Source organism: Oryctolagus cuniculus, chromosome 8, assembly GCF_964237555.1.
Source record: "Oryctolagus cuniculus chromosome 8, mOryCun1.1, whole genome shotgun sequence".
Classification (NCBI taxonomy): domain Eukaryota; kingdom Metazoa; phylum Chordata; class Mammalia; order Lagomorpha; family Leporidae; genus Oryctolagus; species Oryctolagus cuniculus.
In genome coordinates this window covers 32,754,796-32,782,302 of record NC_091439.1, presented here as the reverse complement: position 1 = coordinate 32,782,302, position 27,507 = coordinate 32,754,796, and the positions used below count along the sequence as shown (strand labels likewise).

Sequence of the window (27,507 nt, the reverse complement as noted above, 5' to 3'; positions counted from 1 at the left end):
GTTAATTGTATCATGTCTCTTCAAGAATTTTACATATATCTTGTGCCAGTTCAAATAGCCTTTTATGACTAAACCTGCAGTTATGCAACATTTTTAAATAAAAGATTGAGTGTCATTTGAAAGCATAGATATGGATAACATATTTGTAAGGCCAAATGCTTATTCCTTCTAGCACATCAGCTTACATGATATGACTTAAAATGGGGGCTTCAACTTATGAAAATATTTTCTCATATTGGGAGTACTATTCTCATACATATCAATTTCACTTAATTTTATCAGTGAAATGTTTTGGGATACATCTAATAACTCTAACAGAGTGGTGAAAGTCATCATGAGCCTTGGAGCTACACATGAGCACACTCAACATGCATATACATTCCCATGATCGTGTGTCATAAAGATTCCCATAAATGTTCTCTTTAGAATAATCTATAACATCCTCTTTCCAATAGACATCAAAAGCTACATTTCTCAAGTTTCCATTTCCACTTCCCTTAAATTATTTCATCCATATTCACACTGCCTTATTCAAAGAGCACATCAAGCTGTGATATAGCAAGTACCAGCCACAATGTTTCCTGGCTCAAAGAGGAGTTGTCTTAGCAATTTATCCTCTTGATTTAAAGCCATAGGAAGTGCAGAAAAACTAGCTCTTCAGCTTCCCATGCCCTATCTAATTCCAGTATTTACCTTATGGAATCTTGAAATTTACCAGAATTGAAAACCTGGAAACCACATGTGAAGTAACCCCTCCAATCAACTGCCCTAAGTTGAGTCATCAAGTGATTTTGTATCCTTTCTTTTTCCAAGTTTTAAAAAATCCTTGGATGTTAAAGATTAGCAGGAATCTAAGTTAACTCCTTAAGAGAAAAACAAATTTCAACTGTTACTAGTGTGCACCATGTCTGAAAGATAAAACTAAGTTCTATTCTTTTTTGCTGAGATGATGGCAGGACGTAACATGATTGTTTCAAGCCCTGGGAACATCATCCAATTGTGCTGATCTCATCTGTCTGCAAAGATATCTCCATCTTTCCATTACAGCCTGTTTAAATAACATCATCTTCCTCCTTCTTTCACCCATGACCACAGTTCTTTAGCTGCATGCAGGTGCTATCACCACGAGAACAGTGAGTAAACAGAATCCTGAATACACTCCTACTTGGCACCCACCAGGCGGATGTCATCGGGTTTGGCAGATAAAGACTCATGCAACATGCAAATGTAAGGAGGGTCAGAAAATATCCTGACACATAGTGATAGGTGAAAACTTTCTAAACTTTTTATGTGTTGTGCTCACTGATGGCTTAAGGCTTGTTTGAAAAATTCAACATAAAGTAATTTAAAAAGTCCTCTCATAAATATCTCTCTGTGTCTCTTTCTCTTTTTCCTCTTCTTTTCCCTTTCACTCTCCCTCTTTGTTTCTTTTCCTACTGTTTCCCTCTGTTCATTAGATCCACTTTGTTCTTCACACTTTTTCTTGCTCTCACTCTCTTGATCTCATTTTTCTATTTCTGTGTGTAAAACTAAAATCTACATGTTCAAAACCCAGAAGCACAAATCAAGATTAAATCATATTAATACTAGGAATATTCTGAATATATTTCTAAATTACCAGCTTATTCAAGGGAAAGAAATCAACTAAAACAATAGAAATGACACACATTTATCATTATTTTATATAGTGAGGTTAGGTATTTGGAAAATCAACAATATAAGCATGTGATAAATATTAATGTAAATAATTATAAATGTGAGTAGGATTAATTGTCACAGAATATATACAACCAGCAATAAATTTTAACTGCATGAACAATAACTAGCCCTAACATTTAACAAATGAAACTAATTGTAGTTGTAATAGCAATTAAAATTATTAAATTAGTAGTACAAACACTCATGCTCACACACACTTTCTTCTAATGAATAACAAGTACTTTAGCAGAAAAGCTTTGAAATTTTATTGATGAAAACATACAATTTAAATAAGTTGGATAATTGGAAATGTTTTACAGAGAAAAATTCAATGTTGTATATGTCAGTTATTATATTAATGAAACAATTTAATATAATTGTACTCATACAAAAGTGTATTGTAAAATTCACATAAAATGTAAATGTACAGTGAAACAGGAAATAAAGAAAGGAATGATTAAACTAATAGTTTTGCTTACTAGAATACAAGCATGCAGATTTTTAAAGGAAATAGAGTAATACATTGACTAACTCAAACATATGGAAAAATTTATTCTACAGTTTATGGTGATATTTACACTTTAAGGTGACATTGGGGAGAAAAGGTAATACTGCAATGGGTTACTAATCATTTGAAGAATAAAAATTTGGAAATCTTCCTTATTTCATATAATACAATAAGTTCAAATTAATCAAATATCTCACCAATTTTTATACTTTTTCTTTTTGAGATAGCATATTTAATCTAAATTACAGTCAAGGGTTAATGCGCCATAAAAAATTCAACAAAGAAAGGAAAAGGCCATAGTTCAGCATGACTATAAAATTAGTAGCGTAAAATGTTGGAATTACTTACACATAATATTTGAGCAGAGAATTTTATCAATAGGAAATTCACAGAAGAAATAGCTAGGAATCAGTTATATTGTCCCTTATCTTTTGCTACTAAAAATAAATTATGGTTATCACAACTAAATATTATGTGAATATGTCATTTTTTGCAAGTAGTTGAAGAGATAGTTAAACAAAAGGTCTTCATTGCAGTTAAGGACTCATACACTGCTTTCGTAAATTTTATGAAACTCATATTAATGTTTCCTAATTTTCAAAATGCTTTGTTTATGACTCATTATTTTTACCATAAAGTTGACCTATAATATATTAACACAGATGACATACATGCACACAATCTTGTTCTTTGGAAGCAGTATGGATACTGACAATCTGAGGGCTATCAAGAAAGTCCTTGCTGATAAAAATATATTTGAGCAGAATGGTATTAAAGTTGAGGGAATAGACCAGGCAGATATCTGCAGAGAGAATGCCAAGTTCTAAGACCATGATGAATTTCAGAAATACCATGGGGTCACTGTTTGTGGGTGATAGTGATCTGGGAAAGTTATTTTGCCAATACTATAAAATAAAATACAAGCAACCTGAGTGTTTTTGAGTAACAGTGTTTAATTATACCAATAAAGTGTGTTTAAATATACCATGAAAGGTACTGTTAGGTCAGAAATAAAATGTTTGCAGAACTTATTTTATGGGATTGAGTTTCTAGAGAAATAACTTGAATAATTGTAAATGGATATGGTAGGCAGCTACTATTTTGATCCTATTTTTAAGTCACAAGTAAGCACAGTATTTAAACAGTCTGTGAAGATAGTGCATACATGAATACAGAAAAAATAATAATTTTGATATCTTTAAATTTTAACACAACTACCTCCTACTTGGATAATCCATTCAGCTTTATAATAAAATAACAAGCTAATGTAAAAATGTAACTGATAAAGGGTATTGGTTTAATGAATTTGTCATTCATTAAGTAAAAGGGCTTTGGTTCCATGATGATTGAATTAAGATGTCTACTTGTTGCATTTGGAAACACTTTAAAATCTTATGCTCTAAGGTTATGATGTAGAAAACAACTATGATACAATCAAACTTGAGATGTTACTCTTTGAATTCAAATTATTAAATTTTGATCTGAAGCTGATCCAAAACATATAAAGAACACAGAAAGGTAAATAATCTAGTATACATCCCCATACACACACCACACAAACACATTAGCATATGTAGATGTCAAAGAGGAAGCCTGTTTCATTACTAAAATTCTCATGGAGTAATATGATCATATATTAATGCATTAACACTTGCGGTGTTTTTTAAAGTGCTATAATTAGTGCTAAAGAAGTTGCCATTTTCCTCTCATTCTTGTCTCATCACTTTCTTTCATATTTTATTAAAAACATTTATTCATGAGCCGGCGCCGTGGCTCAATAGGCTAATCCTCCACCTAGCGGCGCCGGCACACCGGGTTCTAGTCTCGGTCGGGGCGCCGGATTCTGTCCCGGTTGCCCCTCTTCCAGGCCAGCTCTCTGCTGTGGCCAGGGAGTGCAGTGGAGGATGGCCCAGGTGCTTGGGCCCTGCACCCCATGGGAGACCAGGAAAAGCACCTGGATCCTGGCTCCTGCCATCGGATCAGCGCGGTGCGCCGGCTGCAGCGGCGGCCATTGGAGGGTGAACCAACGGCAAAGGAAGACCTTTCTCTCTGTCTCTCTCTCTCACTGTCCACTCTGCCTGTCAAAAAATAAAAAATAAATAAATAAATAAATAAAAACATTTATTCATTTATTTTGAAAGTCAGAGTTACAGTGAGAGAGCGCAAGACAGAGATTTTCCAACGGCTGGTTCAATCCCCAGATGGCTGTGATGACCAGGGTAGGGCCAGACTGAAGCTGGGAGCCAGGAGCTTTATCAGGGTCTCCTACATGGATGACGGGGGTCCATCTTCTGCCGCTTTTCCCAGGCAATTAGCAGGGAGCTGTATTGGAAGTGCAGCAGCTGGGACATGAATCCATATCTATATGCATTGCTGGCCTCTCAGACAGCAGCATTAACTGCTGGGTCGCAAAGGCAGCCCCTCTTTCACAAGCTTTTGAAGCAAGTACTTTGACATATATATATATATATATGACATATATATTTGACATATATATATATAAAGCAATATTTCAAAAGTAATTTGTTTTTAGTAAATACCATCTAATTATATTGTTAAATTTAATTTCCCCGCCGGCGTGGCTCACTTGCCTAATCCTCCGCCTGTGGCGCCCGCACCCGGGGTTCTAGTCCTATTTGGGGCGCCAGATTCTGTCCCAGTTGCTCCTCTTCCAGTCCAGCTCTCTGCTGTGGCCTGGGAGTGCAGCGGAGGATGGCCCGAGTGCTTGGGCCCTGCACCAGCATGGGAGACCAGGAGGAAGTACCCAGCTCCTGGCTTCGGATCAGCGCAGCACCAGCCGTAGCAGCCATTAGGGGATTGAACCAAGGGAAGGAAGACCTTTCTCTCTGTCTCTCTCTCTCACTGTCTAACTCTGCCTGGCAAAAAAATTAAAAAAAAATTTAATTTCAACTGACTAGCCGAATATATTACAAAATAGCCAAAAGCTTGGTTCTCTCTCTCTCCTTCTCTCTCTCTCTCTCTCTCTCTCTCTCTTTCCTCCTTTCTTTCTCCTCCTCCTCCTCCTCCTCTTTCTCTTTTCCCCTCTATCTCTCTCTTTCATCTTTGCCAGAGAAAGTATAATTTACTTAACAACAATCGGTGTAAACGTTTGGAGACTCTAATAAATAATAAAAACAACGTGTAATGGGTAACATACTTAATTGTCTCTGCCATGATCTGGCCCTGGATACATATCAAATGCTCCATCAATATTGATGAGTGATAATTTATAAAGTATAATTAAATAGATAAATTAAGTAATAAAGCATTTCACAGAGAGTCACACTTGGGCATGTTGACTCACCAACATCATCAGATCTGAAGAACCAATGTTGTTTGGATATTTTCCTTATCTTGCTGCCTCAGGAATTGGTTACACTATCCATGGAGACAGACAAACAATGAGAAACCACTAAACATGAGCATTTCAAAGATGATTTCCATGAAAAACAAACATCACCCAAAAATAATATCTTAGTAAATATTTGTACTTGTCATTATAACAAAGCTCTTCATTCAATAAGAGAAAACTTCAAGGTAACTAGAAGATTTAACAAACTGGTGTAAATTAATATCAATTATCAATAATTAAGGGAAAAAACAGTGTTCTTATTTATTTTTCTTTGCAGAAGCTCAAAGGCTTGAAGGTATTGTGTTACTAAGGTGATCTGGAATGTATCTTTTTATAAATCTGTCAGAAATAGGCCACTTTTGTATTTAAATCACTGTTTTTAGCTTTACATTTTTCTAATTAAACCTTATTATTTCAGCATGTTATCATACAATGTAATAGAGACAATGTGGTCTATTCATAAAAATCAATGTATTTAATACAAATTATTTATTAATGTTTTCAAATCATGGGAGTAGAGCAATTTTTTTTAATTTGTTAAGGTATATAGAACATATATATATATGTGTGTGTGTGTGTGTGTGATTATACACATGTGATTATAAAGATTTCTCTGCACTCAAACTGTAAATGACCATTTTGACAATATTTATTCTTAAATTAACAAATAAAGTATAAACTGACATTTTCTTGATCATTAGAATAACATTGGAATTCACATCTTTGATGTTATCTTGGTACTAAACCAAAAATCAAGATATAAAAAAGTGTTTTAAAAACCCATTCCTGTTGGTATTTGAGCCAGATGAGAAATTTTGTTACCACTTTTGCTAATACTGATTCATTTAATTAGGTTGATTTAGTGTTATTGTCTTTTTTTTTTTTTTTTTTTTTTTTTGGACAGGCAGAGTGGACAGTGAGAGAGAGAGACAGAGAGAAAGGTCTTCCTTTGCCGTTGGTTCACCCTCCAATGGCTGCCACGGCCAGCGCGCTGTGGCCGGCGCACCGCGCTGATCCGATGGCAGGAGCCAGGATCCAGGTGCTTTTCCTGGTCTCCCATGGGGTGCAGGGCCCAAGCACCTGGGCCATCCTCCACTGTACTCCCTGGCCACAGCAGAGAGCTGGCCTGGAAGAGGGGCAACCGGGACAGAATCCGGCGCCCCAACCGGGACTAGAACCTCGTGTGCCGGCGCCGCTAGGCGGAGGATTAGCCTAGTGAGCCGCGGCGCCGACCCTAGTGTTATTGTCTTTAAAAAGTGTGTATGTTTGAGTATTATCAATTGTACATTTGCCACATACTCTAAATTACTTATCAAACAATTGTCATTTCATTTTGCTTATTTGACTGGTCATCATATTTTAAGTGTTCATAAATACAGATATTTCTCAAATAACTCAAAAAGTGCTCATTTTTATGGTCATATAGTAGTAGAAATTGAAATCCCTGGTAATTGTCAAATCTATGAATGCTTTACAAAGCAGATTTTAAATGCTTATTTTGAGTAAAGGGTTTCATGATCATGTTGATAAATTTTAAAAGTGAAAAGTTCAAGATATTTAAGACAATTAAAAGTGAAATATTTAATAAGCAAATTCATTGTATAACAACTAATACTTATGTTGTACTAGTCAAAGTTGTGCTATTTACAGGGTTGTAAAATAACACAGGTAAATGTAGTGTTATTTATTGCCAGAAAATATGATTGTAAGAATCTAAGAACTTCACATGGATAATAATCCTGTATTTGATATAGGTATTTATTTCTATCTGAGCTTTTAATGATAAATATGGATTAAGAATAAAAAAAAGCATGGTTTCTGGAAAACTAAATAATTTTATTAACACAGTCTATGCATGTATTTGTAATTAGAAAATAAAAAAAAACCTAACAGGTATATATTTGTATAAAAAGAGATATTATATTATAAATTATTAATAAAATGAATAGGTGGGTAATATTTTAAGAAAACTAATTTTCTCAGCCTAGCATTTTTCTTATTTAATGAAGTATATGAAATTTTAGCTAATTAGTATACCTCATTCTTTAAACTTGAATGACATGTGACCACAATCATATTAAAGTTTTTTTTTTTTTTTAAATTTAAGAGATGAGAACTGATATTTTGTAGAAGAGATCTTGTTGGAATAATACTACCTAATATTTTTGACTTCCAATTTTCATTTTGTTTGCTAATTTTTATTGAAATCTAAGAAATTCAGAAAAGTATACAATAAATATCTATAATTTGGATATTTTCCTCTATGGTAAGCAAACGAATATGATCAGAACCCAGATATGAACAGACGGTTAAAATACGGCTGCTCCATATTTAGCTGTTGATCCAGCTGTTGCATCCTGGAAGGCAGTACAAGATGCCTCAAGTGCTTGTGCTCCTGCCACCTACCAGGAAAAATAGACGGAGGTCTGGGTTCCTAACTATGAACATGGGCAGCGTAGTCACAATGCATGCATTTGGAGAGTGTGGTAGCAAATGATTTCTCTTATTCTCTGTCTCTGCTGCTTTTTTCTCAAGTACATAAAAATTGAATAAAGATAAACACATAAAATTCTAGTAATTTGAAAGCTGTGAAAAGCCCTTTTATACTGGTATGTCTGCTTTCCTCCCAAAACTACTAACCTCTTAAAAATGTTTATTTATTTGAAAGGCAGAGAGAGAGAGAGAGAGAGAGAGAAAGATTTTCCATCTGCTGGTTCACTCCCCAAATGCCCACAAAAGCTAAAGCTGGGCCAGGCAAAAGCCAGTAGCCGAGTCAGGAATTTCTTCCTGGTCTCTCATTGGCATACCGGGGGCCCAACCACATAGGTCTTTTTCATTGCTTTTTCAGGCCATTAGCAAGGAGCTAAATCAGACGTGGAGCAGCCACAACTCAAATCAGAGTCCATATTTGATGCCAGCTTCACAAGATCTGGCTTAACCTGATGTGCCACATTACTGGACCCAGACCATTAGCTGTTGAATAAGCCTGTTTCCTTGAACCAAATCTTGGTGAATTGGCTGCCCTGTGACGAGTAGCTCAGACTTAATTCAATACATTAATATCTGATGTATTTGATATGTTGGCTTATTGTAGTAATGGAAAAGGAATCCAGGAAATCATGAAGAATCACAGGAGCAAGGGTGAAGGGTATTCGTGGGATATGAATGGCTCTCCTTGGTTATAAAATTCATTAGAATTTGTTAAATAGAGCTGGCACTGCGGCTCACTAGGCTAATCCTCCGCCTTGCGGCGCCGGCACACCAGGTTCTAGTCCCAGTCAGGGCGCCGGATTCTGTCCCGGTTGCCCCTCTTCCAGGCCAGCCCTCTGCTATGGCCCTGGAGTGCAGTGGAGGATGGCCCAAGTAATTGGGCCCTGCACCCCATGGGGGACCTGGAGAAGCACCTGGCTCCTGCCATCAGATCAGTGCAGTGCGCTGGCCGCAGCGCACTGGCCGCGGCGGCCATTGGAGGGTGAACCAACGGAAAAGGAAGACCTTTCTCTCTCTCTCTCTCTCTCTCTCTCTCACTGTCCACTCTGCCTGTCAAAAAATTAAAAAAAAAAAAAAGAATTTGTTAAATAGTGAAGTTAGTATACCAGTCACTTTCCTTATTTTCAGGAATACGAGTTGGTGTAGAGTTACTATTAGTTCAATATATCAGAAATCTTGTCTTGATATACTGTCTCTGATTGTACTGGCATTGAATTTGGACTTGTAAGAAACCATAGCTTGTGGAAATTCAGAGTTCTTGTGCCAATTTTTAGTTTCCCAATCATAGCTTTGCTACCAACAGACCTGCTTTTACTTCATCCAGTTTTATACCTCAGAAAGAAGAGTCAAACTGAGGCAAGTATGTACTCAGTAAGTCCCTGTTGCTTTAACCATTTGATTTAGTGTTAAATAAAATTATTAAATCAAATACTTGTGCACATATTCTGTCAATACACTTAGTGGTGGGTGTTTAGTGCAGTGATGAAGACTACCTGGGCTGCCCACAGCTTGGCTGGAAGCCTGCCCCACTCCTTCCAGCTTCCTGCTAATCACACCCTGGGAGGCAGCAGGTAATGTCTCTATGATTTGGTCTGTACCATGCATGAGGCAGACCTGGATTGAGTTTTGTTCTCCTGACTTTGGCCTGGCCCATCCCTGGTTGTTGCATGCAACTGGAGATGAACCAGCAGATGAGCATTCTCTATTTCAATTCCTTTCAAATAAATAAAATTTTAAATTTAAAAAATATTTAATCATACTAAATAATAAGAAATTACATATTCTATTCAGAGAAAATTATAATTTAAGCATTCTTTTGTTCAAATGAAATTTCAGTTAAAAATTCAGAGATGATTTTTTAGGGCAAATAGTTTACCAAAAAGACTTATTATTACACTTACAATAGAATATACTCTGAATACAGTGATAGAGCAATCAAATACAGTGCTGCTGGGGTGGACCCATGCTGCTTCTCTGTAGGGGTTCTGTTGGATAATAAAACAGACAAAGATGTTTTCAACAACCACCACCACAACAAAAACCTTTTATCTCTAATAGAAGCAGCCTGAACAATTGATGATATCAAGAGTTGTACTTGGTGAAGATCTTTGTATATTAATTAGAGAGGTGGGGATAAATCTTTATGCTAATCATGCAGGAAAACTAGTTTCTTCAAGACACTAGAAGAGAAGAAATAGCCTGCTAGAACAGCTCCAAAAATACAAAGTGCTTTCAATTATACAGATTAAATAGAAAAAACTGGCGAATAAGGAAATGTGATTAGTTATCAGCAATTCAAGCAGGTAGTAGCTAACGTCCTCCTTGATTTTGAGAAGAGTTTAATTATATACCATTTAAAAGCTTCACAGTCTGCAACTATGTACTTCTACAATTCTCATAAATGCCTGGGTCAAAAACCTTAGAGAATATTTGACTTCTATTTTTATACCATCCTGTGTCCGGTTTACATGAGGCAGTAGACTTATTAGCAAAAGGTGATAACTACACTTCAATCCCGAGTGAGTCCAGTTGTGGGCTTAGCTGGGAATGGAGCTCCTGCAGCAAATTAAAAATGCAAATAAAAACACAATATAATACTTCCTCCCATCCTTTGTATGAGTAAAAACCATACAAAAATGTATTGGTAAGGGCATGCAGAAAGTGAAACCTTGCATACTCATACACAGTTCCTGGCTTACCTGTAAAATGGAAACAATATGGTAATTCTTCAAAATATTAAAAATGGAGTTACCATATAACTCAATAATCCCATACAGACTTACATAAATATATATTGGTTTACAGATCTAAGACATACCTGTGTGTGTATATGTGTGTGTGTATTTAAGAGTTACAAAGTAGATTTGATAGAAATAAAATATTTAATCCACTGAAAATAAAATGTAAAATGGTGATTGATCTCAAATAGTAACCATCATGATTGGCAGCTTTCTTGCCTTTTAACTTCAAAGGCCTTGGGGAAGAAACAAGATATACATCCAAGAGACCTGAGAAGAGAAGATTTAGGTAAATGTATCAGCTCCCACACATATTTGACCTCTGACAAAGGCACCATCACTCTTTATGATAGAGAGTAGTGATGAAATAGATTACTAATGATTTTCAAGTTGCATGTTATTGATAGACTGATTTTCTAGCTGCTTTTTGTGGAATCTAGCGGGAAGAAAAGAATGTTTACAGCAGCTGCATGCATGCTAAACAGTAGAACTAAGACTCAGCGCAAGTAGCATCTAAAGTCATTCAATTCATCACTGAATTTTCATCTTAGTCTCCTTGTATTGCGTAACTTTCAATTACATTTATATAAGATTTAAATTTCTCATTAGTTTCTTAGAAGTCATTTTATAACCTGTCACATCACATTTATTCAACTTTATTTTCTATTAAAATCTGCTGATTGTATTGTCAGTCTTCTTACACAATATTTTCATTTTATCTTGAAAGATGTTCACCTACCTGGAGTATCTCTTCCAGTATTTACAATCTGAACTACGACTTCTATCTATCAATTGTAGGATACTCTATCCTGATCATTTCATTTATATATTTGTACTTTATACTAAATATATTATAAGAGAACTGAAGATAGAAAGAATATTGGGGCCGCCACTATCGCTCAATAGGTTAATCTTCTGCCTGCAGTGCTGGCATTCTATATCGTTGCCAGTCCGAGTCCTGGCTGTTCTTCTTATCCAGCTCCCTGTGATGGCCTGGGAAAGCAGTAGAAGATGGCCCAAGTCCTTGGGCCCCTGTACCTGCATGGGAGATCTGGAAGAAGCTCCTGGCTCCTGGCTTCAGATCAGCACAGCTGTGTCCATTGTGGCCATTTAGGGAGTGAACCAGGTGATAGAAGATCTTTCTCTCTCTGTCTCCCTTTCACTGTCTGTAACTCTTTTTTCAAAAAAGAAAATATGATTTTATTTTATCTTTTTGTTCATCCTAGAATTAAAATGAAGTGGAAGATACATGATTTTAATTGTTACACAGTTTTCAGGGTATTTATCCACTGGAAATTGAAAGTCTGAGTACTCATTTTGTCATCCTTTTACTCAAATTCACAAGTAATGTGTATTCTAATAAGAAGATTTAAAATTATTTAAGATAATTTTTTTCAAAGAAAAATTATAAAAATTTGAATTTTTTTTATTAATACACAACAGGTTTAGAATTCAATGACTCATTTTTAATGTGACAAAATAATATTTAAATCATAGTGTTAAAAGAAGAATAAATTAGGTGATAACTATTCATGCATTAGATAAGCACATCCTGATTATTCAGTAAATAGAAATAATGTTTTTTCACTTTACTAACACATCATCAATAAATACAGGGAATTGTATTATTTGAATTTACATACATGTATAATTGATAGCGTGTATTACATTTGAAAATCATTTTAGAACCCTGAAATAATAAATATTGCCACTTTGGCTCACTAAATATCCAGGCTATTTAAAAAATAAAATGTGTAGACAAGTGTTTCATTATATATTTAATGTGCACTAATAGTCAAATTGTTGCAGAAGATTACATAAACTATTGATTTCCACAAATTAATAGCCTAGATTAATCAATAATTTTGCCAGCTATAAAAGCTGACCTGTATACAGTTACTTGAAGGTATTATATAAAATTACAGCAGTGAATCAAGACCAACTACAGTGGGAAGACTTTTGGTTTATCAGTTTAAGACCCTATTTGACTTGCTCACATTCTATATTAAGATGCCTACATTTGAGTCCCACTTGCACTCCTGATTCCAGTTTTCTGCTACTGCATACTGAGGGAAACAACAGGTGGCAGCTCAAGTACTTGTGTCTATGCCGTGGATGTGGGAGGCACAGACTGAGTTCCTGAGTTCCAGAGTCCATCAAGCTCAGCCCTAGTGGTTGTGGATATTTGATGATAGGATCAGTGAATGAGACATTTCTGTTTGTGTCTATGTTTGTTTCTTCTTCTGATTTCAAATGAATCAAATAAATAAGTACATGTTTTTTAAAAAATAACGGTATATACTTCACAGTTGAAGATTCAACTATTATCAATAGGTTTGAGGAGTGCTACATTTTTACTAATAGATATTCAATCTTATAAACCAAATATAATTAAGTGGTACAACATTGGTTAAAGCAAAATATCTTATTAGCCATTGTTAAAATAAAAAAAAGTAGAGAGAAAAGAGACTTAGTTATACATAACAGAGATAGGAAAACCAAGAACACAATAGTTGAAAGAGTTGCCCCCAGGGATCAGCCTGCATTTTCTGGACATATATCAGTGAAACATGTATAAAAGAGTGAGTTTCAGAAACCATAAACTATACAAATCTAAATTTATTCCACTATTAAATCTGCTGAGGACTAATCAATAGTTAGTGATATTGCAAATTATTTCAAATCAAGTAACATTTTCTCAAATGTTTATAATGTTAGTCTAGTGCATTTGCCTGTGGGAAACAACTGAGTACATAATTTAAATGACAAAATTAATATTGTGCTTTATGTGAATATATTGATACATTATATATATATTTCAGTACAATACATAATTTTTAATATTTAGTATTGTTAATCAACTGTTTATTTTGAATGTCAAAAGGAGGAAATTTTTAACTTGTCATCTTGTATAGTTCTCTTATCTAGTCATTAATATAGATAGTGAGATTACATATATTCCAGCAAATGTGCATTGAAATATAAGCATATCACTTCTCGGCCTTTTGGCTAAGATCAAGCGTGAAATAAAAGCATAGGTGGAGCTTCCTCTTATCATAGATAATACACTCCAGTTAATACTAAATTTGACATTGTGTACACCTGAGGACCTTCAATAGAGAACTTATTTAGAAAGCCGATTTTCTGAAGACAAACTAGAGAGTAAGTTATTAAAGCAATTATCTTTAAATGAGAAAGGAAAAGTCTTAAGTTCCTTTTATCCAAATCTCAAGTGGTTAATGCATGACTCTGCATGAATCAGAAAAGATTCTTTAGAATTCCAAGCTGATCTCATTTGGGTAACTTAATTTGCTATTCAAACATACCATGTTCCTGAATACAAAGAACAAAAAATCAAAACATCTTTTGCCCCTTTTAATTTAGTCAACATTTATTACATTAATCTGAAAGTAGGTGCAAGAATAACAGCTTAAAATGATACAAAGCAAGTTAGAGTAAAAAGTTATTGTGAATTTCCCCTCATTCTTGCTTGTTCTGTATCATACATATAATTGATAATGTTTAATTCATCTAACTTCTGCTTTTATTATGAATACTTATGTTCAAGATTTTATTTTTAAGTTTAATGAAGATTGTTAAATTACTATAATTATTTTTGAGATTAGTTTTTAAGCTTGATTATCACTTGAAGTCTCATTAAAATTACTTAACTTTCTTTAAAATGTAATTTATTGACAGTAATACATGTATTTTTCAGTATGTATTTTGTGCATGTTTTGAAGACAAGTTTATAAATGTGGAATTCTTGATATGTGATGATGTAACGGAGAAAGATTAGGAAAGGATTGGAGCTGAAGAATAAGGGATGAAAAAGATCTTGAGGGGGCTTTATCACATAATAAATACAAGAGTTTATAATACCATTGAGTCTAGGACAGGCAATTGAAGTTTATGAACTCTTCAGAATAAGAGCACTCAGGAGAATAAAGCAAAAGCCATCAATATTAAATGTTACCTGGAAAAATGACCAACTATTGTGAACAAATAGCTGACTAAGTAATGGTTTTTCTCCTTTTTTATTGTTTTTTTTTCCTAGAGAAAGAATTTTGATAAGGTTATAATTATTTTATATATATTTTAAAAATAATGTAAATGACGTTATAAATTATGATGGGCTTATTATTATTTGGTTTAATATTGACACATAACATATACATAAAAACAGAATCAACCATAAGTGTGGAGATTAATGAATTATGAAATGAACAGTCTCAACAAATGGGACATTGCCATTATACCAAGAATTTCCAGCTTACTTTCTCTCTTTTACAGCCCTTTACTTCTTCTGAGAAGTAAATTCATATTTAATAAATTTACATAAATTAAAAATTTTCAATATATCATCATATATTTTGAAAATTAGTCATTATTATTTCTTCAATTAACAGTTCTACCTATGTCCCTTTTATTGTATCTGGGGTTGTAGTATCATTTCTTCCATGGTTATAGTATCCTGTAGAGTGTATATATTCTATTTAAATTTATAACTATCGTTCTCAGCTTTCAGACTGCATATTTTCTTGATTCTTCTTCCAATCCACTAATTCTCTCTACAGCATTTATTATTCTACAGTGAAGTCTACCTATTAAATTTCAGATTTGAAATATTTTATTTATAAATAAAAGTTTCCATGTAACTGATGTTTTGCAATTACTCCTTCTATTGAAAAGTATTTAACTTACCATTTATCATTTTAAGTTTAATAATAAAAGTAGCTTTTAAATCTTGTTGGTTAAATCTATATCTGGATATATCTTTGGGTTATTTATATTTTTCATTTTGTTTTGTGTCAATTCATATATGTCTATTTGGATATAAGATATTTTATGTGAAATTGTAGCAATAATTTAAAGTTTTACAAAATGTCATCATGATTAATATGAATGTTCATAATATGTTGGAAATATATTTTTCAACCTCTTCAAGCATTGGAAAAGTTTTGAAACTTTAACTCTTTGAGAACTGTAGTCTCATTCTGATATATCTTGTCCTAGAAGTGATTTTCTTCATTTTTTCCACTTGAAACTTGGTATTATAATCTCTCACCTTTTTTTATTTTTTAAATTTATTTTTTATTTTTTTAAAGATTTATTTTATTTATTTGAAAGGCAGAGATACAGATGGAGAGACAGGAGAAATCTTCAATCCACTGGTTCACTCCCCCAGATGGCTTCAATATCCCGAGTTGGGTCAAACAGAAGCCAGAAGTTTCATGGGGATCTCCCACATGAGTGCAGGGGACCAAGCACAGGCGCCACCTTCTGCTGCTTTCCCAGGTGAATTAGCAGGGAGCAAGGTTGGAAGTGGCACCCATTTGTAATTCCGGCTTTCATGGTGAGGACTTAACCTATTAGGGCACAATGCCTGCCCAGTCTCTTGTCTTTTAAAGAAACTAAATGGTGGTTTTTGTTTTGCTTTGCTGTGGATTTTTTTTTTCATGCTTCCTGAGACTCCTGAAAATTCTGTACTACTCAGCGATTTCTTATTAACAGACTTTCAGTTTCTCTTTTTAAAATCATATCTGTCATACATAAGGTTTAGCCATGTCAACATAGAGTTCACTTTTCTTAGCTTCCTTCATTTCTGTTATCTTGGTTATGGAAAGTCTTCACTGTTATGTTATCAAATATATATTTTATATCTATTCTCAAATTTCAAAATTCTTCTTATGGGCAATCTTGATTGTAAACTATCTTTGCTAAGAATAGAGCAGCTACATTATAATATTTGTTATCTGCAAGGAAGTAAGGTGGGCCTTGTACATGCTTTCTATCAGACAATCTCCATGGAAACCCTACAAGGTAAATAATATTCAATATTACAGATTTTACTTTGTACATTACCTAAAACTGTTTGAATTAGAGCAAAACATGCTTCTGAGTGATTTAAATGGAAGCCTAAAGGCATGACTATATGCAAATATTTAACATTATTTCACTCTGGGTTGCAATGGAAGACAATTTGGTCAATAATTATCATAAAAATAAAAACTATTTCATGATTGGAAAAATGGGTTTATAGAAATATCTGTAACTTACAAAAATATACTTTGATGAAGTAATAGCAATGTTTTAATCCACATTAAAAGTGATAGATACGTGTCTGATTGGCAGAATAAAGCAAAACTATTAACAGGTACAGATGCCATTGCTCAGATTTTAAAGGGAGATAAGAAATTATAGCCAGATTAGATACATCCGGATTAGGAGTTCCAAAAATATAGGTAATCTAGATGATTACAGAAATGACTGAATTTTATATCTTACAAATTAAACTTTCCAAGTAATACTCTTCAAGCAATAGTAATGTGAATATAGCCTGCAATATCTGAAAATAAGGAATAAAGATCGTGTGATTAGAGTGTGTGTCTGTGTGCACATGTGTCTGTGTTTTATATGAGTTTGTAAATATTACCCATGCTTACATAGTCCCATTTTCACATAATTTGTCTTAATATTTTATATAGAAAAGTGCAACAAATATATTAGAATTCTGCAGATAAAACTAACCATTAGAACTTGTGTATATATGTGTATATACATACATATATAAATAAATAGAAAAATGTAGAGTTAATTCATGATTGCGTGACTAATAAGTCTGAAAACTTCCTATCTGGCTTCACAGCGCAGACCCAGGAAAGAACTGACGTTGCAGCTTTAACACAAATGCAATCTGGAAGCAGAATTCCCTCTTCCATCAGGATCTACCATTTTGTCTCTTCTTTTTAGATTTTCAACTGATTAAATGAAGTCTACCCAAAGTATGAAGAATTCTCAAAGTCTACTGATTCAAGTATAAATCTCATCTAAAAAATATTTTCACATTGACATCTTCCCTGGTGTTTAACTAAATGTTGAGGAACCATGGAATAGCCAGGTTGACACAAAAATTGACAATTAAAATAACTCAGCAGTTCCTAACTCAGGAGCTTACACTTACAAGCGTATTGGACTTTCGTTTTCTGTTCATTGAATTGTGGAAGTCAAGAAAGTGGGTTCAAATGTTCAACGAATTTAAGAAGTCCAAGGCTCAGAGTACCTAGATATATGTGGTAGGAGCACTTGATTCTGTGACCCTGATTTTTCCAGATCTCATTGGGATTGAAAAAAAGAGAAGGAAGTTATTTTTTCTCCAGAATTGTAGTAAAAATAAGATAGGGACCATTCAAGGTGTGTATTTAACTATTTATATGAGTTCTCCAGAAGAGATAGAAGCTTGCCAATTATTGTTAGACTGTAAGCCTTGTTGCCATAAAACAAAATGATTAAGGACTTATAATTTTTAGTAAAAATGTGTATATATTACTGTATTAAATTTATAGTGTCAATCCCCCTTATGTATAGATTCCATCTTTGACAATACCTCCATTATAAAATTTGTAATTCCCAAATTAGTGTTCCTCAGAACATTTGCTGTCATTTACAGTCATGTACAGAAAAGTAAAACAAATTGTCACCTGATGTCCATGTTCCAAGCGGAAGCTGAACAAGAAGATATCTCTGTTTTCATGCTGAATTTCTCATCATATAAACAACTGTCCCTTCCATGATCAATTCATTACCACTTTCACTTTTTTCATTTTTAGATTTATTTTGTTTATTTGAAGACAGAGTTACAGAGAGGGGTAGAGACAGAGAAAGAGGTTTTCCACCCACTGGTTCAAACCCCAGATGGCTACCAAAGCCAGAGCTGCGCCTATCTGAAGCCAGGAGCCAGGAGCTTCTTCTGGGCCCTCCATGTGGGTGCAGGGGCCCAAGAACTTGGGCCATCCTATAATGCCTTCCAGCAGAGAGCTGGATTGGAAGAGGAGCAGCTGGGACTATAACCGGCGCCCATATGGGATGCCGGTGCTTCAGGCCAGGGCTTTAACCTGCTGTGGTACAGCGCCGGCCCCACTACTTTCACTTTTTTTCAAATATTCATTTTTAAAGACCTCATTGCTTCAAATGATCCACAGATACTTGTAAAGTGCTAAAGAACTGCCTTGTATTCCTATGCAAAATTGCGTGATGTGCTTTACCAATAAATAAATAAATAAATATCTGACCTTTGTTTAGCATGAATGCTTTGTTCTATGATTCAATATTAAATAATTTGTAATAAATATTAAATAAAGTCTATATAAGTAAAAACACATACCAGGCAAGGCTAAATACTGTAAAATTCATGAAAATATTTTGACCAGAGGCATATGGAGACCTGCATTTCCTCTAAAACAATATTTCAGCATTTGTTGTAAATTTTTAAAATATAACAGAAAATAACAAGGATATATATATATATATATATATATATATATATATAGGTGTGGTTTGTATATGTATATATCTCTACCTCTATATTCCTCTATCTATCTAAAGAAAACTAGGTAGAGAGATTTTAATTGGGAGATAGATGATGATGATGATGGGAAGTTAGCCAGATAGATACAGAAAGAAATAGGAGCTGAGAACCACTTTTAGTTTTGAATTGGGAGTAGTAAATGTAGCTATCAAGTTCGTCATTCTGCTTACATATTTGTGATGTAAAAAATAATCCACGTAGAGCAGTGCTTGACTCAACACCTAAGGACACTTTTTGGGACATATTTGTCCCATACCAGTGTGCCAGGCTGTGGTCCTAGCCACTGCTGCAATTCCAACATCCCATCGAAGGCCACAGATGACGTTCCTAGTGCTGGAGTTCTTGCCACCAACATGGGAGACCTGCACTGAGCTCCTGTTTACTGGCTTTGACCTGCTCCCATTCTGGCAATTGTGATCATTCGGGAAGTGAATCAGTGGACTCTCTCTCTCTCTCTCTCTCTTTCTGTCTCTCTTACTCTCAAATAAAGGAAAATAATGTTTAAAATAGTAAAATAGGCGCCAGCCTCCTGGCACAGCAGGTTAAAGCCCTGGCTTGCAGCACCAGCATCCCATATGGTTGCCGGTTCGAGTCCTGGCTGCTCCTTTTCTCATCCAGCTCTCTGCTATGGCCTGGGAGAGCAGTAGAAGACGGTACAAGTCTTTAAGTCCCTGAACCCACATGGGAGAACCAGAAGAAGATTCTGGCTCCTGGGTTCAGATCATCTCAGCTTCAGCCATTGTGGGCATTTGGGGACTGAACCAGCGAATGGAAGACCTCTCTCTCTCTCTCTTTCTCTGGCTCTACCTCTCTCTGTAACTCTGTCTTTCAAATAAATAAAATAAATCTTTAAAACAAGAGTAAAATATAAAGCAAAAAGTGGGGCCAGCACCGTGGCTTAGCTGGTAAAGCAGCCACCTGCAGTGCTGGCATCGCATGTTGGTGCCCGTTCAAGTCCTGGCTGCTCCATTCTGATCCAGCTCTCTGCTATGGCCTGGAAAAGCAATAGAAGATAGCAAAGTCTTTGGGCCCCTATACCACCTGCATGGGAGACCCAGAAGAAACTCCTGGCTCCTGGCCTCAGATAAACCCTTCTCTTGCCATTGCAGCCATTTGGGGAGTGAACCAGTGGATGGAGGATCTCTCTCTTTCTCTCTGTCTCTTTCTCTCTGCCTGTGCTTCTTTGTAACTCTGCCTTTCAAATAAATAAATAAATCTTAAAAAAAAAAAGAAACAAGAGGCAGGCTCCTCCCTATCTCTAAAGCATATTTGAAAAAAAAAAAAGAAATAAAAATTACCCAATACATTTATGCCTAGAATATTTTACTCTTTTTTTAAAGATTTATTTATTCATTTGAAAGTCAGAGTTACATAGAGAGAAGAGGCAGAGAGAGAGAGAGAGAGAGAGAGAGAGAGAGAGAGAGGTCTTCCAACTACTGGTTCACTCCCTAATTGGCTGCAATGGCTGGAACTGTGCTGATTCGAAGCCAAGAGCCAGGAGCTTCCTCCGGGTCTCCTACATGGGTGCAGAGGCTCAAGGACTTGGGCCATCCTCTACTGCTTTCCCAGGTGATAGCAGAGAGCTGGGTTGGAAGTGGAGCAGCCAGGACTAGAACCGGTGTCCATATGGGATGCCAGCACTGTAGGCAGCTACTTTTCCCAGTGCACCATAGCCCCTGCCCAAAGATTCTACTTTTAAATCAGCACTCTTTGATTAACTTTATTGAATTATAATTTATAAGCATTAACATTCTCATATTCAATATACCATCATTGAGTTGTGGTAAATACAGAAAGATGAATTCCACTCTTGCTCCATGAGAGCCTCTCTCTGGGAAGAATGAATATTCTCATCTAGTGCAGGCAGACTGTAGTTGTAAGGCACAAAATAGTTGAATACCCTTTTGTAAATTTATTGGACAACTGTATTGTGCAGCTTCTTATCTTTGGATGCCCGAGGAGATGTTGAAGCCTCTGGGTCCCCAGACTGTGATCTGAGCCTCCTTAGTTTAGTTGTGCCACCATGCTGTGTTTGCAAACCAGGTTTATGTGTTGCTACTGAGAAATATTTCACAAGCATAAATCCTGCAAGATCATGGACCCACCTCTCTCAGGGATCTTGAACTTGTGTTGTTCTTTGTTACTCTCTGAAAATACTGCCTTATTATTTCGCAAGTTTTTACAGTTTATAGGTGGTGGTGTAATTTTTTCTAGTTATTCTATCTTTGCTGGAAGCTGGTGTAAATTTGGCTCCTGAGAAGATACTATGTTTTCGCCAATTTCTTCTTCTTTTTATGTAAGTTAAGAACAGTCTTTTGTTAGTGACATCGTTTGCCAGTTTTTACTCTGGAGATTTTTGATGCTTCAGTTGAATCTCACTTTGAAATACTTTCAACAACATGTTAACTCTGGCTATGACTTGCCTACATAAAGACTGATTAGAGATTGGAGAGAAATTTGCTGTCTGCTTATTTTTGGTTTACAAGGTTCTCACAGTGATTCTCAATTTATTTACCCATACATTAGTCTGGCTTCTCCAGAGACAAAATCAATTTTGCATGTGTGCATGCACACACATGCACATGGATACAGAGACCAAAGGTATAAATGATAGTGCAAGTTGAAGACCTAAGATTAGCAAAAGCACTGATGGTTTAAATCTGACTGAAGGAAGAATCCATGTGCCACAGCTAAAACAGGCAAAAATAGAGAAAAAGCCAGATGGAAAGAATGTGTGCTTCCTCAGTCTTTTTGCTCTCTTCAGATCCTCAGTGAAAGGATGAAATCCCTCCACATTGGTGACGGAGATCTTTATTTATAGAAAACACCTTCATACATGCACCCAGGAATTTTGTGTGTGCTTTGTAAGCTGTGATTCAGTCAAAATTAATCATCAAGGGGCTGGCGTTGTGACATGGTGGACTAAGCCCCGGTAGGTGGCTTGGGCATCCAGTATGGGTTCCAGTACTCGTCCTCATGTTTCCTTTTCTGATCCAGCTCTATGCTATGGCCTAGGGAAGCAGTACAAGGTGGCCCAAGTGCTTGGGCCCCTGTACCCACGTGGGATACCCGAAAGAAGATCCTGGCTCCTCGCTTTGGATTGACTCAAGCTCTGACTGTTGCATCCAGTTGGGGAGAGAACCAGCAGATGAAAGACCTTTCTCTCTGTGTCTCCCTCTCTCTGTCTGTAACTCTGCCTCTCAAATAATTAAATAAAATCTTCAAAAAAAGTTAATCAACACACATCCCCTGGACATGGTGCTGTTTTTGTTCATTCTTCTGTTATATGTGTATAAGTTGTGTTCTCTTGAAAGCAAAGAGGAACGTGGATTTAGGCATTCACAAATCTACTAAGGAATAACTATTATGAAAGTGATGGAAATGAGAAGGATCAGACAGAATCTTGCATGGCACTTGATTCAGATTGCACTCTTATCCCGCTGTGGAGTTCTGGATCAAAGAATGCCCACTTGAGGCAAACCAAGTAGGATTGGAAGAAGTAGGTCAGTATACTACTGTTCTGCTTATAGGCTGGATTCATTCTGTTAAAAGAGTGATCTATTACCACAACCTGGCTGACAGTCACAGTGAGAATAGCCTTTCATTGCTGTAGAAGTTAAGGCAACTGGACAAAGAGTAGGAGACTGTTAGCTCTCCCTGTTGTAGATGCTTAAAATCTGGGTCTATTTGCCTGATGCACAGCAAGCAAATCACTGCCTTCAGGGTGATGGGTGAGAGTAGCTGTTTTTTTGCACAGTGCCGAGCAGGGACCTGGGCAGCTGTTACTTAATTCTTGGACTCTTCAAGAGTTTAAGGATAAGCTTAAAAGTGTGTGTTCAGTTTGTGTGTATATCTCTGGTTTGTCTGCTCTGTTTGTGGCCTTCATTTGCTTGGTCAACAATATCTTGTTCTTTGGGGAATTCTCATGATTGCAAAGTGGGATCCAATCAGTCTTGGGTTACACACAGGTGGATGTTAATTTTTGCACAAAAATTAGAGTTACTGACAAATCATCAAGACAAGAAGAAATACCAACATGTTAACTTAAAGAAGATAAATGATCTCATCAGTTTTGTGGTCTGGGACCTTGTGGGGCTGACTGTACTATTCCCTCAATTTAGTGAGGTAATTTTAGTAAGCGACTGATTTGCAATTACAGAAGCATAGAAAATAAACTTTGAAGAAAGAGAGGGAGACTGGCAGACTGTGGGAACCTGGGGCCAGGCAGTTTCTAGGATCTACATCAAAGGAACTGCATAGGGCTCAGTTTTGGTCACACTGTATGGAGGCTTTGGAAAATTATTGAAAGAGGATCTGAGATGCACATCAAATATAATTCACAATCCATTTTTAGAGAAGACTTCAAATCATCATTTGGAGACTGAAAGCAAGTAAAATATCAGATGATATATAAACCATAAGGCACTCCACAAGCAATATTTTCCATGATCAACCTTCATTAGTCCTAGCTCCTGCCTTCTTACTATTTTCTTTCCGAGTTGATGTTATATTACATAATGTGATCTTTAGTATTTTCAAATCAATGTAAAGTTTAATTTATGTTTTGCTGCATTTGTACTTCCATTCTTTTGAGTTTCTATAATGATTTTGATATACTAACTATTGAGGTTTTAGTAAGTGGATGAGAAATATTAATTCAATTTCTTTAAAGTATTTCACTTAAGATCAGGAGCTATTTGGGTCCTTGGAGGATCTGCCTTATCATTTTTATTTTCATTCTCTTCAAAGTAAACAGAGACTGATTTTGTTATCACATCATAGAAATATGAAAACAGGGTCTAGAAAAGGTAAAGGCTTGCCCAGGTCACTTGAACCTGAAAACACTATGGAATTCATATTTCACTCATAAAATAGACTTTCCAAAGGAATTAAACACAATCATGCTTTGAACATTTACAGATGGTTGCAATTTTTAAAAAAATCAACAGAAAGATAGGCAATCACTGATAATGAATGTCTCATTGTTATGTAGATTGATGTTCAGCACTCAGTCAGTGAGGTAAGGTTATGAGTGAATAAAACACACTCTCATTTCCCATTTCCATTTATACTGTGAACTCATTGATAAAGAAGAAAACCTCATCTCCTAATCCCCTACATCTCAGCACTACTCTAATGGCATCAATTACATTGCTAGATGAACTCTGTAAAAGGTAACTACTAACCATATTATTGAAAAACAAGCTTCCATTAGACAATTTTATGGAAGAAAACTCTGATATTTGCAAGGGTAAAGTTGTATGGATTTCTATGCTAATTATACTGCTTTGTAAATTATATTGCAATTATGATGGCCTTATGTGTTACCAGAATTCATATTATTCATATTTTAAAACTTAAATTTTATGTAGATATTTATATTAGCTAAAATAATCACAAATAAATGTAGCATTTTCTGATGGTTCATGTTATTTCACATGTACTGCTGGAAATTATCTTTCCCATACATATTGTCAAATTTTCATAGCTAAAACGTACTGGAAGTTTGAAGTACATTTACATTATTGTGTGACTTCTTTCTGTTTGCTAAGAAACATACTAAATCATTTCTGCCCACATCAAAATAAGTATTTTTAAACATATGTATTTTATGGAAAGTTATAAATTGTAGAGACCATATCTATTTAATATTGTATTCTATGTAATTGTTATATGATGTTTAACAATTTACTAGCAGCAAAATATATTTTTTTAAGATTTATTTCTTTATTTGAAAGGCGGAGTTCCAGAAAGGCAGAGAAAGAGAGAGAGAGAGAGAGACAAGGAGAGAAGTCTTCCATCTGCTGGTTCACTCCCCAGATGGCCACAAAGGCCAGAGCTGTGCTGATCATAGGCCAGGAACCAGGAGCTGCTTCTGGGTTTCCCACATGGCTGCAAGGGCCCAAGGACTTGGGCCCTCTTCTACTGCTTTCCCAGGCTACAGCAAAGAGCTGGATTAGAAGTGGAGCAGCCAGGACTTGAACCGGCACCCTCAGGGGATGCTGGTACTGCAAGCAGAGGCTTTACCCACTATGCCACAGTGCCAGCACCCAAAATATTTTCATATAGGATTTATTGATCTTGGAAATGAAAACCATTTGTTTACTACATCAATTCCAAGATTTAAATGACACTCTAGGTCATTTTACAGTACATTGTATAAGAAGGTATTATTGTAATACTCAGGAGTACCCTCTTTTGTTTGATTCTTTTTCGTTTATTTAAATTCCTTGGTAATTTTGTGATTAGAATTAGAATGAAGCAATAATTTATTATATAGAAAAAATCTTTTTCTTTTCAAGAGATATTAATTAAAACTTTTTAAACATGGTAGTAAACAATAAGCTTTCAAATTTTATTTATAAGGCAATTACACATTTCCTTTTTCTTGCCCTAAGATAATCATGTAGATGTATTTCAAGTATTTTTTAAAAATTTGCAAATGTAACCTCTTTCTCTCACACGAACTCTAGTATGTTAACATATCCTAGCATAAAAATAATTTGGTGGTTTCAGCTTAGATACAAATGGTTTCTTTCAACTCTTACATTTCTTTCTTTTTTTTTTTTTTTTTTTTTTTTTTTGACAGGCAGAGTTAGACCGTGAGAGAGAGAGGCAGAGAGAAAGGTCCTTCCATTGGTTCACTACCCAAATGGCTGCTAAGGCCGGCACGCTGCATTGATCCGAAGCCAGGAGCCAGGTGCTTCTTCCTGGTCTCCCGCTGCGGGTGCAGGGCCCAAGCACTTAGGCCATCCTCCACTGCCTTCCCGGGCCACAGCAGAGAGCTGGACTGGAAGAGGAGCAACCAGGACAGAACTGGCATCCCAACCAGGACTAGAACCAGGGGTGCCAGCACCACAGGTGAAGGATTAACCTAGTGAGCCGTAGCGCTGGCCTTCAACGCTTCCATTTCTATCATGGTCAAAACACCAATATATTTACATTTGGCTATTTAAAGCTTTTTGATAGCAAATACTTTAGAACAATACTAAATACTGGATTAAAATTTTAAACAAAATTACAACAATCCATATTTAAAATTCAGGTAATTTAAGTTCTAGCTAAAACTTCTTCAGTTAATGAATTTGCATACAGCCATTTGGGTGAAAAATATGTAACATATGAAAAAAAGTTATCCAATCAAGTTATCCAATCAAGAAGTGTAGTGTAAAATAAAATTTGATTTTGTAACTGACATAATTTTAGCATTTTGACTTTGACCTAATCATGTGTATGACATGAATAGTAAATGTGGTTCACAAAAATAAGCCTTCTAGGCAGCCAGCAAATAAAAACAAATCTTAGCCACATATAGATGCTAATTTGGTGGCCTGAATTAACTTTTCAACCTCAGTAAGTGTTATCCAGCAATCAAGAGCTATTGTTTTTAGGTGAGTATAAGAGGAATATAAATTTGCATTTTGTATAATACAAAATTTAATTAGTAATATTTCTCTATATATGTCTATTTTAGAGAAATTAATCATTTAGAAGAAAATTTTGAATGTGTATCTTTTTGATGCTATTTTTCTTTTTCTTCCATGTATTTAATTTTTGGAATTCTTCTGAAATGCAATCCTTATTTGTTTTCTTTCTTCTGAGTCAGAGAGTTTAAACTTTACATTCATTCCAGTAGTACAGCATGTAACTCAGCTTGGGCAAATTATGCACCACGGGCTTATTTTCCTGCTCCTTCTAAGAATTTAATTAGGTAATTAACTTTCTCAGGTGTAAGCATCAGATGCTTCAACATCTGTCCTTAAAATGTGACTAGCCACGAGCTCTCTGCAACCACTCCCTCCCCAGGCTAAAGAAATGCACTGTCTCTTCAGCAGCAGTTTTCGTATACCTGATTTCAACTAGTGCACAAACTAATATGTTGGTTCTTAGAATTATTCCTACCCAAGGAAATCTGGATGTTGCCTGTTTCTTTGTATGGTATGATCAATTATTGTCCCTTCCTTTCTCTCCTAGTATGGTTTCTTACTACTTATAACCACTCCCTAATATTTGCATTTAAAGAAAACAACTTTTTGATTTTGAGTGGATTGGCTTTGCAGGCTAAATATTGTCTTCCCAGTTCTTGGAATGTGGGTTGGTGAATTTTTATCTCAGACCACAAAGTAATACCTATTTAGTTCTACTACTTAGTGATCCTTTAAGCAAGCAAGTAGTGTTCCTTCGTCTTTCAAATAAATAATATTTTAAATAAATAAGTAAAATGTGTAAAATAATCCGATGTTTTAAAAGATCAGGGGCCTAAGGACTTGGACCATTTTCTAATGTTTTCCCAGGCCATAGCAGAGAGCTGGATTGGAAATGGAGCAGCCGTGACTCAAACCAGTGTCCATAT

At 35.5% G+C, this 27,507-nt stretch overlaps 1 long non-coding RNA gene across 1 annotated transcript in view; it reads left to right on the top strand.

The window, feature by feature from the left end:
* Positions 1 to 1,155: 1,155 nt before the first annotated feature.
* The window catches only part of LOC103350851 (uncharacterized), a 36,823-nt gene continuing 10,471 nt past the window's right edge, over positions 1,156 to 27,507 (top strand). Inside the window, exon 1 of the long non-coding RNA XR_007909515.2 lies at positions 1,156 to 1,227. This is a non-coding gene — a long non-coding RNA (uncharacterized lncRNA). The remainder of the gene's footprint in view (positions 1,228 to 27,507) is intronic.